The 17,499-nt window shown below is 34.4% G+C and overlaps 1 protein-coding gene and 1 pseudogene across 3 annotated transcripts in view; one reads left to right on the plus strand and one right to left on the minus strand.

The window, feature by feature from the left end:
* Window positions 1–2,182: 2,182 nt before the first annotated feature.
* The window catches only part of LOC131166021 (uncharacterized), a 33,060-nt gene continuing 17,743 nt past the window's right edge, over window positions 2,183–17,499 (minus strand). For 2 of the 3 annotated variants that reach the window (XR_009139711.1, XR_009139715.1), the window contains exon 3: window positions 2,183–2,496. The gene's annotated coding sequence lies outside the window, so the exon portion shown is untranslated. Of the gene's footprint in view, window positions 2,519–17,499 lie in introns of all 3 variants that reach the window. The other variant, XR_009139712.1, reaches the window with a different exon arrangement.
* On the plus strand, window positions 7,559–15,357 carry LOC131166727 (uncharacterized; annotated as a pseudogene).

The raw sequence follows: 17,499 nt of genomic DNA on the forward strand, positions 1-17,499 counted from the left end.
GTTTTCAGATTTGTTCTCTACAGTGCATTTGTCATGTTCGAATAAGACTTTATAACCTTTATCACATAGTTGACTTATACTTAATAGGTTATGTTTCAATCCATCAACTAACAACACATTATCAATGACAAGTAAAGGTTCCTTACCAACTTTACCAACTCCAATGATTTTACCTTTAGAGTTATCCCCAAATGTAACGAATCTTTCATCTTTGGATATGATAGATGCAAATTTAACTTTATCTCCTTTCATGTGTCGCGAGCATCCGCTGTCCATATACCACTTGTCCTTCGAGGAGGACGATCTCAAGCACATCTGCAAGACATAGTCAAATAACTACTTTTGGCACCCAAATTTTCTTGGGTCCATGGGGATTAGTACTAGATTCTCCCTTGACTTTCCAGACTTTCTTAGGTTTGATATCTTTATTTTTGAAAGGACAATCAAATTTTATGTGACCCAACCTCTAAATTAAAATATGTAATCTTTCTATGATAGTCTTTAGTTGGAACATACGATTTTGACTCTCTTACAAAATATCTCATGTAGAGATGTTTTTGTTTTAGATTATCCTTCCCATTAAAACCAAGACCTTCATTCTCTAGGGAATTTCTTTGAGTTCTTAGGAGTTAAATTTACAAATAATCTTAGTTTTATCTTTCAAATTCTTTTCTAACTCTTCAATTTTCAAATCCTTGTCTTTCATGAGAAATGCATGAGATTCATTTTGACGTTCAACTAACTTTCAAAATTCTTTCAATTTTAATTTAAAACCAGAATTTTTCTTATTCATTTTCTCAAGCATTTTAAGAGTGTACAAATATTCCTGATGCAATTCATCATATGAAAGCGTGCTATTTTCATTTTCTAAATCACTTGAATAGTAATATGAAACAGAGCAAAAGGATTGTACCTCGTGGTCATCATGTGCTATCAGACATAGATTCGTCATCTTGCCATCACTGGATTCAGATTCCGAACTATTGGTACTGTGTGTGTCCTAACCCACTTTTAGAGTCTTCTACTTCTTTTTCTTAGACACTTTCTTCAGCTAGGGACAATCCGACTTGATGTGTCCAAATTCTCTGCAATTATAGCACATGGGGCGAGGGGGTCATTTTTTGCTTCCTTTTGCTTGATTCTCCCTTTTCTGCTTTTGAGCTTTGACTTTTTTGGTGTATTTCTTGTTCTTTCTCATGAACTCTCCAAACCTCTTGGTGATAAGTGCCATGTTGTCATCCGATTCTGAGTCATTTCCCTCACTGGAGCAGTGAGATAATGTCTTAAGTGCTGTGACTTTCTTTGCTTTACTTTGCTCATTCTTCCTTTCATTTATTGCAAGTTCATATGTGATGAGCGATCCAATTAGTTCGTCAACTAACATCTCCTTGAGATTTCTCCCTTCTGCTATTACAGTAGCTTTAGCTTCCCACATTGGAGGTAGTCCCCTGAGTATTTTCCTAATAAACTCATAAGTAGGGTAAGATTTACCAAGAGCATTTAAAGAATTTGTGATGTGTGTGAATCTAGTGTACATGGATTGAATAGATTCATCAACAGTCATTTTAAATGCTTTATACTCACTGGTGAGCATGTCTATCCTACTATCTTTTACTTCTTTGGTACCTTCATATGTAACTTCTAATGTTTCCCAAATCTCTTTAGTAGAGTTACATGTCATTATCTTATTAAATTCATTTACATCTAGTACACAAAAAAGCAAGTTCATCATAATAACATTTATTTGTACCAATTTCCAGTCTTCCTCTGTATACTCATCTTCAGTTTTAGGTACATTTACCTTATCAATTACTTTCATGGGAACATGATTTCCCTTAATAACTATTTTCCAAACCTTCCAATCTACATTTAACAGGTACATGCTCATCATACGTTTCCAATAGGTGTAATTTACACCACAGATAATTGGTGGTCTAGTGGATGAGTGTCCCTCACCGAATGGAGTTACACCGATACGTGTCATGTGATCTTTTTATAAATGAACAATTAAGTCTATGTAAACCCACTCTAATGCCAAATGTAAATTCAGGTGTAATCCCAAGAGGGGGGGAGGGGTGAATTGGGTATTTTTAAAAACCTTTAATATTACTTACCACTTAATCCCTATTTCTATATTTAACAAATCAATTGCAGAGATTTAAAACTGATTTAAATCATTATATCAATGAATCCTTTTCCCTCAATTAATTGTTAAGTCCGTGTGGGGTTATTCAACATACACATGCAAAATAGATATTGAAATGCACTGCGAAAAATAAAAGGAGTAAAGAAAGAGAGAAGGCAAACAAAATTTTTACGAGGTTCAGTCAACCCAGCCTACGTTCTCACCTTGAGCAACCCACTCAAGGACTCCACTAAATCCTTGCTCCTTTAACCGGGATGGAACTTTCCTTACATCCGCTGCTTATAAAATGCACAACTTCCTCCTCACCCGGTTCACAACCCGAATCGTGATTACAATATATAATGTCAAATCTGCAAAACAACTCAAGATTCACTTTTAACAAAACTAGTGAGTACAATTGAAACCTAACACATATCCATATGATGAAACTTGAAACTTAGTATATATGTAACAATACAATCGTTGTATAAATGATATGCTTCAGCCAATTTCCCATTTATCAAATCTCCTAAGTAATGATACAAGTAAAAGCTTTGGAGAAATTAGAATTCGAGTTCAACTTGCTAAATGCACAAATATCAAATGTGAACTTCTCAAAAGATTTGTCTTGAATATTATAACAATAAAAATCAATAAGTTTTCTTCCAAATATTCAACCACAATATGATCTTTGTAATATATATATATATATATATATATATATATATATATGATTTCCAAAGATCAAAAACTTAATATAATATTTTTTAGAAAATATCCCTCAATAATATATATAGTTATGAACACTAAGGATATTTAATCAAGAGATTTTGTAATATAGAAAATATTGAGTCTTTAACTGAAAACACACTTGCATCAAAAACCATATAACCAATGGCAAAAACTTTTCTCAAGTGGTGATCTTGTCAAAACAATCGATATGTAAGCACACTCAAGATCAATCACTCAACTTATATTCAATAATGGATTTTGAGATGAAAAGTTCTGTGCGAATAAATATTAACAAGCAAATCAGTTTAGATGAAAAACTCTATGAGAATAACTCTATTAACAAGCAGATCGATTTACCAAACCTCAATACAAAGTTGATTGCACGACAATCACAAGAAAGTCTTTTGAAAATCAACGTAGCTTTAGCTCATATTCGAAGTATAAGATTTGAAATCCCAATCAAGAACTCAGCAGGGTATTCTCCCAAGTTGTGCTAATCGTACAATATACTCAATCATATGCTAAAAATTCTTTCTCTTCTTTCTCTTGTGGGGCACTTGGGTTTAGATGTTGATTATATAGGTAACCTTGCCCTTAGAATGATTTTAACCGTTGGATCAAAAAATAACTCGTGTTCTCTCATTAAAAAAATAAAATTTTAACTTTCCCGTAGGTTCAGACGACTGAGGGTTAAGGCTCAGACGATTGAAGTTCCTTAGAGCTTCGAAAAAATAAATCTGGACACAAGGTCAGACAACTGAAGTTGGGGTTCAGTCTTCTGAAGTGTCGGGTTCAGATGATTGAAATCTAAGTTCAGTCTTTTGATGTGCTTCTGTCAGGTTTTGTGTTTCACCATTAATTCTTCAGATAACTAAACTTAATCTTTGGTCTTCTAAAGAAATTCTTCAGACGACTGAGCTTAACTTTGGTCTTCTGAAGTTAAATCTTCAGACGACTGAACATGGAGTTCGGTCTTCTGAACTATTCATTTTCTAGATTTTTCCTTCTTAGTTTCAAAAATCTGCTTTACAATCTTTCTTTGCTCTTTTATAAAATATTTTCTAAGATTTTAAAAATATCTCTAAGTCCATAAATATCCCCTAATGAATGTTCATGGGATGCATGAATCCTAAGGCCAATTTAGGGTATATTTTGAGCTTAAAATTAAATCATATGAAATATGTGAATACATTAGTTCTAAATAACCATTCCCATGATGATCTTGAACTTGTCGCTTGCTTCTTCATTCTTCAACTCTAGTTCCATGAATTGTGCCAAGTTGTGTATGCTTTAATCTTCATGGCTTCCATGACTTGTTATCCTTCTGTGCATACTAAAAATTGTTCCTGTTCATGATCTCAATGCACAGATCAAATATCAAGTGATTTGTCATTATCAAAACAAGATTGGACTCGTGGAGTTAACACACTTGATAAAAGAATCTTATGGTTATTTAGTGGATGACTATGTGAATTCTCAATGTTTCTTCACATCATTACATCTCAAGGATGTCCAAGATGATTATGCCAAAGTATAAATAACTTTGGATCATTACACTTCTAGTGCAAGACATTATATGATTTAACTGCTTTAAACTTTGTATAATACAATACAGAAGATAAAGTTGAGAATTTTCTAAAATTTGTTTCTTCCCATAAACAATAGAAGTAATATAATGAATTCTTTACTGCCTTCCTTTTTAGTTTCAATGTGATATCCATTGAGTCTTAAATCTTTAAAGGTTAATAGATTTCTTTTGGATCTGCTGGAATATAAAGATCAATTTGTAATAAAATATCATTGGGTAACTTTATATTAACTCTTCTGGAACCTTCAAACAAATTTGTAGATCCAGATATTGTATTAACATTTGTTGAAGATATATTCAAGTAATGGAAATATTTCTTACCTCGAAGAATTGTATGTATTGTAGCACTATCAGCTAAACAAACTTCTTCCATAGACATTTTATAATCGATCAAAGCTTAAAGACAATTCACGGTGGTTCAACATCTAAATAATTTAACAATAATAAGGAAATTTAGAAAAAAAAAATGTAAAAACTGAAATAAAATTGAAATAATAATATAATATTATTTCCACTCTTCTAGGGTACTTAAATATGTTTCTTCAAGAACATTATATTATTTTTCTCAATTTGTACTCTTCAGGAGTATGATTCCAATTTACAATATTAAATTGGGTAATAATTTACCACATCTTTCAAAGGTTAAATATACTACCTCATCTGAAAGATAAACGTTTCACCTTTTCAAGAGGTTGATTTGAACATTTCTTCGAGAGGTTAAAAATTGTTAGGGATTTATATTGAAAGATATGTTTTATGTAATCGATTTTAATATTTATTAATAACTTCATTTGTTCCATTTTAATGAGAACCTTTGTAAGCAATGTTTGCCTAACATTATTTTTTAATAATTATGCATATGTGTCTTTTATTCTATATAGTAGGTGATTTAGTGTGTAAAGTACGACTTATACACAAAAGATTAGATCATCAGTTCTTATAGAATATAAATTTATTGTTCACAGTCTTAAATGAAATTGGACACACCATTAGTAGGACTGTTGCACACAGTTTTAATAGGTCTATCTTAACTATTGGGAATGTTACAGTTCTAACTCCTTGTGCTAGTACACTTTGTGTATATTGAACAGGATCATCTTCGGGTAATTGTTTTTATACTCACTATATAAAACAATTAATACCTCATAGTTATTATGAGTGCTTATGCTCTTAATCCTGATATGATTATTAGACACGTGCATATAGTGTTTATTACTTTGATTCATTGAAGAGTGAGAATCTTTATGGGTAAAAAAAAAAAAAAAAAAAAACTCAATGAGTTGGGTGATGACATTATGTGTATAGTAAATATTAATTATTGATGGAATCCACGTCCCGGTATCGAGATTGATGATACCCTCTTGAGAAAGCTTATAAGTTTTGATTGTGTCAAACCCTGCAGGTAGATTTTGAATTCGACACATCAAATAAGTTAAGTGAAACATCTTAGGGATCTAATATGTCAATTAATTAAATTGTCAGTAATTTATTTAATAGACAGGTATCTGTGATTTTTACATGGGGAGATAAATAAGCATTTAATAATAAGAGCTCGAAATTTAATTTCGAATATGACAGGGAGTGTAATTATAATTCTTTAGTGGTATGAATTATAATTAAAGTAATTAAGGATGAATTTGGGTCGGATTAGGAATTCTTAATTACGTGGGAGCCCTAGTTATTTTTTGCCTAGAGGTCCCTGCTGTAGCCTATATATACGCGTTTTCAGCAGCTAGGGTGAGACAAGCGAACTCTCATAGAGGCAGACATTTTTCATGAGAGAAGAAAACCTTAGCAACCGCTTACAAGCCCACTCTCTCATGAGGAAGGCGTGTTTAAGGAATACAGTAGAAGATTCCTGGTCATCTTCAAGAACTCGATTTCATACTTGCAGATTCAGGATCAAACCAAATAGATCTCGCAGGTATAATCCTAACTACATAATTAGGGTTTGCATGATCAGATTATTTTTTTGGTTATTCGTATGCATTACAATCGGATTTTAGGGCTATTCCGCAAGTCCCTTCAATTGGTATTAGAGCCTTGGTTGATACTGTATACGGATAATAATACCATCTTCTTCGAAAATTGAACCAATGCATGCTTAGGGTAGAACGTGTGTATGCACTAGTCTATGTTTTGCAGCGTTTTATCTGGCAATTATGGTCATACGAATTTATGTTTTGTGATTGCGATTATTTATTATAAGATCCGTAGCATGTGAAATCCGGTTATGGAGGCATAGTTGCGGCATGTGAATAGTGGTCGAAAATTAGGTGAAACCCTAGTTCGGGCCCCCGACACTGCGTAATGGCAAACAAGGAGTCACGGTGTTATGATGCAAGCTGCTAGACCATAATAGTCGGAATATTTGTTATATCATATTTCTTGATTATATATGCTTGTTTGGTGTGTTTGTTGTTCTTGTGTTATGTCATTAGCATGTAAAATTTAAAATTTCAATGTTCGTTTATGCATGTGCAACTAGAGGAATTTTATTTGTTGCGTGTATTTTAGTTACCAATATTGGAATATTAAACACGTTTTTGTATCCCTCGTGAATTAAATAACTAACTGGGCGAGGGAATTTATTACATATAAATCTCATGGTCTCCATCACTAGTTTATAGGTGAAGTAATTAATTTTACGTGATGATATTAATATTTTCCTCCCCATCATATGGAATTAATTACTGACTCACCAAGTATAAACTCTAGTAATTATTAGTATTGGGTCACCTCTCCATTTGGGGATTTACTACAGGACAATAGGTCTAGTATTATGTGATGGTATATACTTAGCTATGAATAAGAGTATCCTCTCACCATCTAAGTCATTGCTATTGTTAATAGGATCAAAGCTAAGTCAACAATTTAATTTTTCTTGTCATAGTTACTTGCATAGATAGTAAAATTAATAGGTCGTCACCTGTCTACGCAAATGTTGAATAGTAGACGACCTCCCATCGAGGTATACTATTCACGGAGTGCTAGGTTGTTGATAGATTCTTTAAAAGAAAATATTGGTAGAGGGAAACATATTCTTTTAATTGAATTAAAAGTTTATTATTGCTCATCATATTTTGTTATAATATGTGATTCTCAGGATTAAAATGACTTTCAATCCCCTATTTGCTATTCTCAAAGAAAACAAACTAGTTGGAGCTAATTATATTGACTGGAAAAGGAACTTGGATATTGTACTGACTGGAGAGGAGTACAAGTATGTGCTCGTAGAGGTATGTCCACAAAAACCCGATGAAGGAAACCCAGGCTTATCAAAAGTGGATTAAGACTGATGAGATGGCGCTGTGTTACATTTTGGCATCTATGTCAAATGTTCTGCAACATCAGCATCAATCTATGCCTTCTGTCTATGATATAATGCAGAACCTCAAAGAAATGTTTGGGGCTCAAAATTGTGCTGCTAGGCAGACTGCTATGAAGGAACTAATGAATACTACTATGGTAGAAGGGATCCCAGTAAGGGATTATGTTCTGAAGATGATTTGTCTTCTCAATGAGCTAGAGATCTTTGGAGCTGAAGTTGATGGGGAAACCCAAGGTGATATCATTCTCCAGTCGCTGCCTAACTCTTTCAAGCAATTTTTCCAAAACTACAACATGGATAAACTCTCTTACTCATTGGCAAAACTACTTAAAGAGCTTCAAGTAGCTGAGAGCCTCATCAAGAAGCCAACTATTGCTCTTGTGACTGAGAAAGGTTCTTCTTTTAGGCCAAAGGTCCCTGTTGTAGCCTATATACACGCACTCCGTTCAGCAGCTAGGGTGAGATGAGCAAACTCTCACAGAAGCAGACATTTTTCGTGAGAGAAGAAAACCCTAGCAACCGCTTACGAGCCCACTCTCTTAGCCGTGTTTAAGGAATATAGTAAAGGATTCCAGGTTGTCTTCAAGAGCTCGTTTTTATACTTACAGATTCGAGATGAAACCAGACAGTTCTCGCAGGTATAATCCTAATCACGTAATTAGGGTTTGCAAGATTAGATTTTTTTTGCTATCTGTATGCACTACAGGCAAATCTTAGGGCTATTCCACAAGTCCCTTAAAAAAATATACCCTCTTCAGGAGGGAAATATTTACTATCTCTTCTGGAGACTAGATATATAGCCTCTTGAGGAGGTCTATATCTACGAGAGATTAAATATATAGATGAGATATTTAAATATATTACCTCTTCGGAAGGATTATCTTACCATCGCTTTTGAAGATTGGTACTCTTTAAACTTTAAAATACATATTCTTTTCTGGAGAATATTATACTCGTGTGGAGTATAACTTACAAGAAATAAATTAAATAGGATTTAAAGAAATATTTCAGATAGTTAGAGTCTCGTGCTAATAACGTGTTATAAAAGATGCAGGAAAATAAATAGAGATGAGATAGAAATTTATGTGGTACGACTATGCCTACTCCACGGGAGAATGAGATAAAAAACTTCACTATCTCAATAGGAATTACAAGATGATTTGTAACCGGCCTTGTACAAAAATATCACTCTTCTATTTATCTCTCTTCTTCTTTCATCCTTTCTATATGCCTACTCTCTTCACGTATTTTTCTATGTATTACAAAAATGAGAGGGAGATGACCCTTTCATAGAAGATGAAGGGGTGAAAGATGAAAAGGTGACAACCATTCATGAAGAGGTGGAAAATGAAGGCGTCACGCCCCTAAAAAAAACTATATTTAACCTAAAATACTATCTCTGATACCACATCACTGATGACCCGGAACCTAGTGGGGCCTAGGGTACGCCTTTCCATAACTTAATTTAAAACCAGCAGTGAAAAATAATCTGAACCTTAACACCATACCAGAGTACTAAACCACCACCATTACATCAGTATTTCCCAAAGACAAGATTACATTCCAAAATATACAAAAGTATATATATATATATATATATATATATATATATATATATATATATATTTCACACAAACACTTACTTTAAGCAAAACTATCTAAGACCTGCCCCGAAGCTCTCTAAGCTTCGTTTCTTGTATTTCTTGAAATGTTAAAATTATAGGGGTGAGATATTTCTCAGTAAGACAGAATAGATTATTATCAGTGAGTTTTAGTGCAAACCAAAATTCATCCATTATTGAACTTCAAATGAAATAGCATTTAAAACTGTACTCACACCTATATAATTTGGAAATACATAGTTTCTTCTCAAAACATGCTTTGGCTCAATAAATTTATCTGTTTACATAAATCTACATATATGCATAAAAGAACCTCCCTGACTTGATAATCATATAACATCATGTATAATCCCTATGATTGATTTTTGCGGTTCGAAGGCTGGACTTATCTCTAACTAGCCTACCATCAGGCTAAGTCAAAATACCTCTTTTGTAAGTCCGATTTGCCTACCACAACCTAGTCTAGAATTCATAAGGGGTACACAACCCTTTGCTGGCAAAATCGACTATATATTAACCAACACTCTCAGAACAGTGTGGTTGCACTAACAATTTCTCTAGCTATGGTACTGAGCTCTCAATACATCTGGTCCATTAGGGTTCTTAAACCATATAATGCAATATATATATATATATATATAATAAAATAGCAACACAAACTCATATTCTCAACATACATTTCAAAACAATCTTTCCAAACATTCTCATGATCAATATCAAATCATTAGTTTCACAAATCAGTATCAAACCGTCATATTCACAATCCCATTTTCTCGATATAGTGTTCCCAAAATGAATCTCATTTCTTTCTCAACACAGAATTCCTAGTAATCATTTCTCAATATTCACAAATTCACAAAAACTCCCGAATCAGTACAAATACCATAAAAATCCAATAGGTTAATTATACAACAATAATAAATCATTCTCATGCCACACAATTTGAGTGATAAATCATAATATAATAATCTACCCGGGAAACAATATATATATCTGCAAAAAATAAGGGTATGATCATTTCTATGATTTTGTTTAACTCAAAATATATCTTTTATAGGGAAAAAGAGATGATTACCCTACCCACTTTAGTTTTCTCCAAAAACATGTATAATACAAAAAATATTCACAAACCCAAGTTTATTCGGTTAAATTTTAAAATTAAGCTAACATAATCTATTCCCCTTACCTACTCCTGAAGCTAAGCTTGCTACGTTCCCTGGAACGAACCTTGGCTTCCTTAACCCTTAGCAAGGAAAGAGGAGCTGACAAGATGAGAGAAGGGAGAGAGGCGATCAGAGAGCGAGAGAGAGCTCAGGAGGGCTTTAGAGAGGGAGAAACATGAGAAAATGGAGAGAGAGAGAGAGAGAGAGAGAGAGAGGAATTTTCTAAAAAAAAAATGAGTTGCTCACTTATTTATAGGCTGCTGGCCCGTTGGAAACTGTCGACGATTTTCCTGAGCTTTGTGAAACCATCGATGGTTTGGTTTTATCCAGCCATTTTCTTGATAAAACCTTCGATGATTTTTTTGAGCCTCTCCAAACCGTTAATGGTTTGGTCCTGAGCTAAACCGGGTTCTTACATTCTTCCCTCCTTATAAAAATTTTATCTTCAAAATTTGCTAACTAACATTTATCACAACATCTGGACTTTACTCAAATGATCAACCGACTCTAGGAAGAGCCGGCGACCACTCACATAACGGTCTCGTCCCAAATTTATTGATTATCTTCACTTATGGCGGAGAAATATCGTGGTTACATATATGACCTCTGGGAGATTACATATAAAAACTCTCCCAAAAACCACTCATAACTTAAAACAAAAACCTATAGATCATAACTAATCAAACTAATTATATAACCTACACTAACCAAGTCAATAACCAAAATAACCAAATATTTACCTAAACTGTCACATTTATCTGACTAATGCTGGGCCTCGATGAATAAGTATAGGTACCTCCGACGTAATTTCTCCTTTAATTCCCATGAAACTTCCTCAATTTTGTGATTGCACCAGAGTGCCTTCACCATTGGAATTTTCTTGGTACGTAGTTCCTGCTCTTTCTGGTCTATAATCTAAACTGGCACTTCATCATATGATGTGTCTCTGACTTCCAAAGACTCGTAGCTTATCACATGCAAAGAATCTGAGACGTACTTTTCAACATAGACACGTGAAACACGTCGTGGATCCTAGACAATGCCGGGGGTAACGCTATCCTGTAAGCAACTGGACTAACACTCTCCAGTATCTTGACTGGCTGAATATACCTAGGGCTTAACTTGCCCTTCTTCCCAAATCTCATAAATCCTTTTGTTGGCAGAATTCTCGAAAATATCATATCCCCTACATCAAACTCTAGCTTTCATCGGCAAGTATCAGTATAACTTTTCTTTCCCGGATGAGTATGATTTTCTTCAAAGGCTACTGTATAATTTCTAGCCCCAAAATTTGTCATTCACCAACTTAATCCCAATGTAGTGGAGTTCGACACCTCTGACCATATAACGCTTCATACGGTGCCATCTCGATACTAACCTAGTAACTATTGTTGTAAGTGAATTCAACCAGTGGAAAATATTGAATCCAACTACCTCCAAAATAAAGCACAAAAGCCCTCAACATATCTTCCAATATCTGAATTGTTCTTTTTGACTGTCCATCAGTCTAGGGGTGAAATGTTGTGCTAAATGTCAGTTAAGATCCCAAGGCTCTCTGCAAACTTTTCCAAAACTGAGATGTGAACCATTGGTTTCAAATCTAATATGATGGACACTGACACACTGTGTAGTTTAACTATCTCCTAAACATATAATTTTGTTAATCTATTCATGGAGTAGTTAACCTTGATTGGAAGAAAATGGGCTGTTTTTGTTAAATGGTCTACTACTACCCAAATGACGTTTTTCCCATGCAGTGCTTGTGGCAACCTTGTGACGAAATCTATGGAAATGTACTCCCACTTCCACTCGGAATTGTGAAGTTATTGCAATGGCCCTGCTAGTCTCTAATGTTCAGCCTTCACTTGCTGACATGTTAAGCACTGCTCCACGAATTGGGCAGTTTCTCTTTTCATGTTATTCCACCAGAAAGATTCTCGCAGATCCCTATACATCTTAGTGCTTCTTGGATGCACTGTATAAAGAGAGTGATGTGCTTATTTTAGAATTGTCCTTTTCATCCCAACATCATCGGATACACATAATGTAATAACCCGTATAACTATTGGAATTAAATAATAAAGAAAACAGAAGGGAGAAGAATTTTAAAGGGGTATATAGCAAGGCCTCGACGACGTGGACGCGTGTCTCATCGACGAGAATTTACCAAGAGGCTGTTTTTTAGGGCTTGAAATTTGTTGACGAGGGCACTGTCTTCGTAGACGAACAGCCTTCATGGACTCGTCGACGAGGTGATGTGGCTCATCAACGAGGCCACATGGCCAGCCACCTATAAATATGCAAAAACGAATTTTTTAGCGAGAAATTTTTCTCTCCCTCATTTTCTCACTCTAGAAAACACACCCTCTCACTTCTCTCTAGATTTCTGGCTCCGATTCTCCCCAATTCGATGATCAAAAGCTACCACAATGATCCTAAGGAGATTCTCCACAACTTAGCTGTAGTAGAAATTCAATTTGAGCAGTTTGAAAACCATCCTAAAATTAGGGTAAGTAGATTTTATTGTATTTTTAGTATTAACAGTATTATTTGAGGCCAGATTTTGTATACCATGAGAATATACTAGGATTTTGTGGAATAAATTTGGAGTGTCATATTTTCAGGAATAGGGTGTTTTGGGCCCCCATAGTCATGGCATGAGGACCCCAACAAGTATCTGCTCGGGAACCTAGGTAAATCATAGTTTAAGAAATTTATGAGTAGGCAATTTTGGGAATTATGGGTGTATTGATTTACTGGAGAATTTGTATATGTAAATATAGGTTTTGAGGTTGGAACACCGAGGGTGCGAGAGTGGAGTAAAGTGGAGGCTAGCCTCTCAGTCAAATAGGTAAGAGAGATATGCTATGCTAGAAATTTTAAAAGTTTACCAGAAAATTATGTATGTATGTATATATATATATATATATATATATATATATATATATATTAGTTTATTAATTAGTTCTCCAGAATATTATTATTGTGTTAGAAGATGCAGATTTTAGAGCATATGATTTTAATTACTCAAAAGTGTGGCATGGGTTCATTGCAATTTAGTATGATATTTATACAATTTTATTGATATCATGTTATACAACATATTAGTAGAAAATATCAATATGCAGTTTTTAGAAAATATGATTTATAGTATTTTTCAGAATGCCATGATTTCCAAAACCATAACACTTAGACATTATAGATTACTCAATCAGATATTACAGTTATTTCAGTCAGATATTACAGTCATTTTAGATAGATAATATAGTATTTCAAATCAAATTTATAGTGTTATGGTTATTTTGAAATCATGATAAAACAGCAAGATAATTATATATATTAAAATTATACAGTATCAGATCACTCAGGAAATGTTTGATTAGATTAAGATAGCAGAGCATAGTACCGTTGCTATTTCAAATCAGAGTGCAACCACATATCTCAGATAGTATGTGGATTCCCTCTACTGTGCCAGGAGAGATTGCAGTCTCCCTAGAAAGCTGGGTTGAGGTGGCTGGTTTGACGAGGTAGAGTAGTATTGTGCCCGGAGAGACTGCAGTGGGCCAGATTGTTAATTGGTAGAGATTCATATTGACTTACCTAGTAGGCCAATCAGAGTTAAGTCCCGCCCATGGGTCACACAACCCTGTCATGAGGGATTAAATCATGACATTCAATTCATAGGGTATTATCACAGTTGTTTATATATACACAGATTACAGTGCAACAACAGTTTTATTATATTACTAGAATTATGTGTAACTAGAAAACTCAGATATACAATTGTATTTTAAACTATAATAAATGTAATCTATAGAGTATACTAGACTATTAGTTTTATAGTTTCAGTATTATATCAGTATATTAAATATGTAACTTAGTTGCCACACACTAGTGATAGCATATCTTCTCTTACTGAACATCATCCTATTCTAGTAACTTAACATTTTTCAGGTGATTCAGTTAGGCGAGTAGATCAAGCTTATAGGTAGAGAGGTTCTTGCGCTGCCCTATTTGAAGGGTGAGGGTGAGTGTTTCCTAGGTGTTGGTTGTTTGGGTAGATCCCACGATTTTTGATGATGTCATTGGGTACTTTGTGATGTATAATTTGGAACTTTTTAGATTTCTGGTATTGTAAATATTGTTTATAGTTTTATGTTTACCGCTGCTTAGAAATGTAATATGAACAAAGTTTCCTCAGTGTTCCCTTGGGACCTGAGATGTTTTCAACAGGTAATACAGAGAGATTTGCTATATATATTTTATAAGTTTTAGTGGAAAAAAAAGTGGCATAAAAAAACAGGTCGTTATAGTTTGGTATCAGAGCCTAGGTTGTTAGGTTATGTAGACCCTAGAGTGCAGCGGAAATAATACCAGAATATAGGAAAAGGATTTGAGGTTTTGTTCTGTGGTCTGGATACAAGATTTTCATGGTGGTTTCTGTGTTTTTTCTAGGGTGATGATTTCAGGAAAGTCATAGTAAACTATTAACGAGTCGTGTGCTTAGGTTGCAGGATTGGATTTTGAGTTAGGAATAGAGGGGATAGTTAATAGTGAATTTGAAGTTTTAGTTTATGAAATATATTAGATCTGTACGGGAAATAGGATCCTTAAATAGTGTTCTTTGTATTTTCCAGAATGGATCCAGGGAGCAGTGGACGAATGCTGGAGGTGATAAAGCAGGACCCTCCAATATGGGAGGTGAGGATACACATGTAGTGTTGCGTAGCATCACCCAACAGGTGATGGTTGAGATGGCTAGGAGCACGAGGGAGCGTGGCTGCATGATCGAGTAGTTTACATGGATGAAGCCTCCATCTTTTGCTGGAGGAGCTGACCCGATTGTAGTTGAAAATTGGGTTCAGGATGTTGAAGAGATATTAGCGATGCTTTCATGTACTGATGAACAGAAGGTGTCATTTGCAATATTTAAATTTATAGGAGAGGTAAAATGCTGGTGGAGATCAGCGTGATTGATTGAGGAAAAGAGGCCTGATCCCGTGCCGGTGACATGGAGTCGGTTCAAAGAACTGTTCTTCGAGCAATATTTCCCTGCTATCGTTCGGAGCACGAAGGCAACAAAATTCCTGTATTTAGCTTAGGGGCATTCTAGAGAAGCTCGCCATCTCCCTTGCCTAGCTGCCCAGCAAGCCGCACGCATAATGTATGAATTAAAAGAACCAATTGCCAACAACTCGAACCCTTTCAAACAGAGGGATGCATCAAATTTCTACTGCAGTCTCATCATTTCAAAACAAACATCCCTATCCCCAATGAGAACAAGTAAAAAGTTGGATAAGCCAAACTCATTCTGAGGTCCTAATGTTTCATAAGCAAGACCAACCTAGCAATTTTTTACATTATATGTTCTTTTTATTTAGATATTAGGAAATAAAATGGAGTTTTTTTTCTTTTAAAAAAATATCAATTTATATGAAATGTTTAATAATTTTTAAAATAAATAAATTATATTTTTTAAATAAGTAACTCGTTCATTAAACGAGAAGGACTAGGGTTTACATGGTAGTGACCCTCAATTCAAACCTAAACCCATTTAATCCTGACCCGTTTATGACCCGCCCGAACCCGATCTGTGAACCTGTTTTGCCACCCCTAACCACAAACTAAAAATGATAGAATTGCTTAGTGCACTGTGGTCTCCTGGGATAACTCAAATACATTGTAGCATATTTTTAAAAAAAAATATATCATCAAAGAAAATCACAACTAGAAATTGAGTGTCTATTTTATTTATTTAATTTTTTTTTTAGGTTTGTTTTTTAGACAATAAGAAACATATACTAAGCTCAATTTGAAATACAGGAATAGGCTTAAGCAAGTCTGGAGAGCAAAAAAAATAAAGTCTAAAGAAGAATCTTATCAAATTTACAAAAATTACAACATTTACGTCTTAATCAAACGAGGGTCTCCAAACTATGGTGTCAACATATAAAGTAGAATGACTGAAATGGAGTCATTTATATTCTTCTAAGTGTGATAAATGGTTTCACATGAAATAGCAAATAGTGGCTAAAGAATTAGCACCTTGAGAACATTTCAACTTAATCCATCATTCCAGCTCAAAGGACTTCTAAAGATGCCAAAAGAGCTAAAAGTAGTCGTATGGATGAGCCTTGTGACACTACAATGAAAGAGAAGATGGTTTTTTCATTTGGTCTCATCCTTACAAAGATGGCAGAGATTATCAACTGATCCCCAAGCATGAAGCTTATCAACAGCCATCAGTGTGTCTCCTACAGCTAACCAAGAAATAAAAGAATGTTTGGGAATGTGAAGCTTAAACCAAATTACAGAATGCCAATTGACCTCAGGAACTTTAGCTTTGATTGATTCCAGACATAACAGAATGAAAAAGAAACATCAAACTCAGGCTCCAGAAATATTTTTCCTCCTTTGAGACATCAGGAACAAAGTTCAGTGAAGATTTAATTTCTGCAACTGCACTGAACTGTCTCCTAGGCCAGACATAAAAGCTATTAGTAATCATAGGAGCAACCTTCTCATTGATTGAAAGACCAAAATCAATTATTTTACGAGGACCTTAGTGTATCCAAGATTATAATAATGACATTCTAGCAAATAGAGTCAAAAGCTCTGTAAGCACACCTTAATAGAAAATTTAAGAGATTAAGAGATCAAATATTAGAATGGTAGTTAAGAAGTAGTTCTTGAGCAAGGTGGAAACAAGAACAACAACAAACAACAAAATCAATCCTTAAGTCCCACCAGGTAGGGTCGGCTACATGAATTCTTTTTAGGCAATTTATGCGATCATGGACAATTTCCTTCAATAAATTTAGGGCTATTAAATATTTACTCACTATCTCATTCCAAGTTTTTTTAAGTCTATGTCTATCCCTTCTACTACTCCTCATAGTAACTAATTCACTCTTCATCACTGGCGCACTATGTGGTCT

The sequence above is a fragment of the Malania oleifera genome, chromosome 10, assembly GCF_029873635.1.
Source record: "Malania oleifera isolate guangnan ecotype guangnan chromosome 10, ASM2987363v1, whole genome shotgun sequence".
Classification (NCBI taxonomy): domain Eukaryota; kingdom Viridiplantae; phylum Streptophyta; class Magnoliopsida; order Santalales; family Ximeniaceae; genus Malania; species Malania oleifera.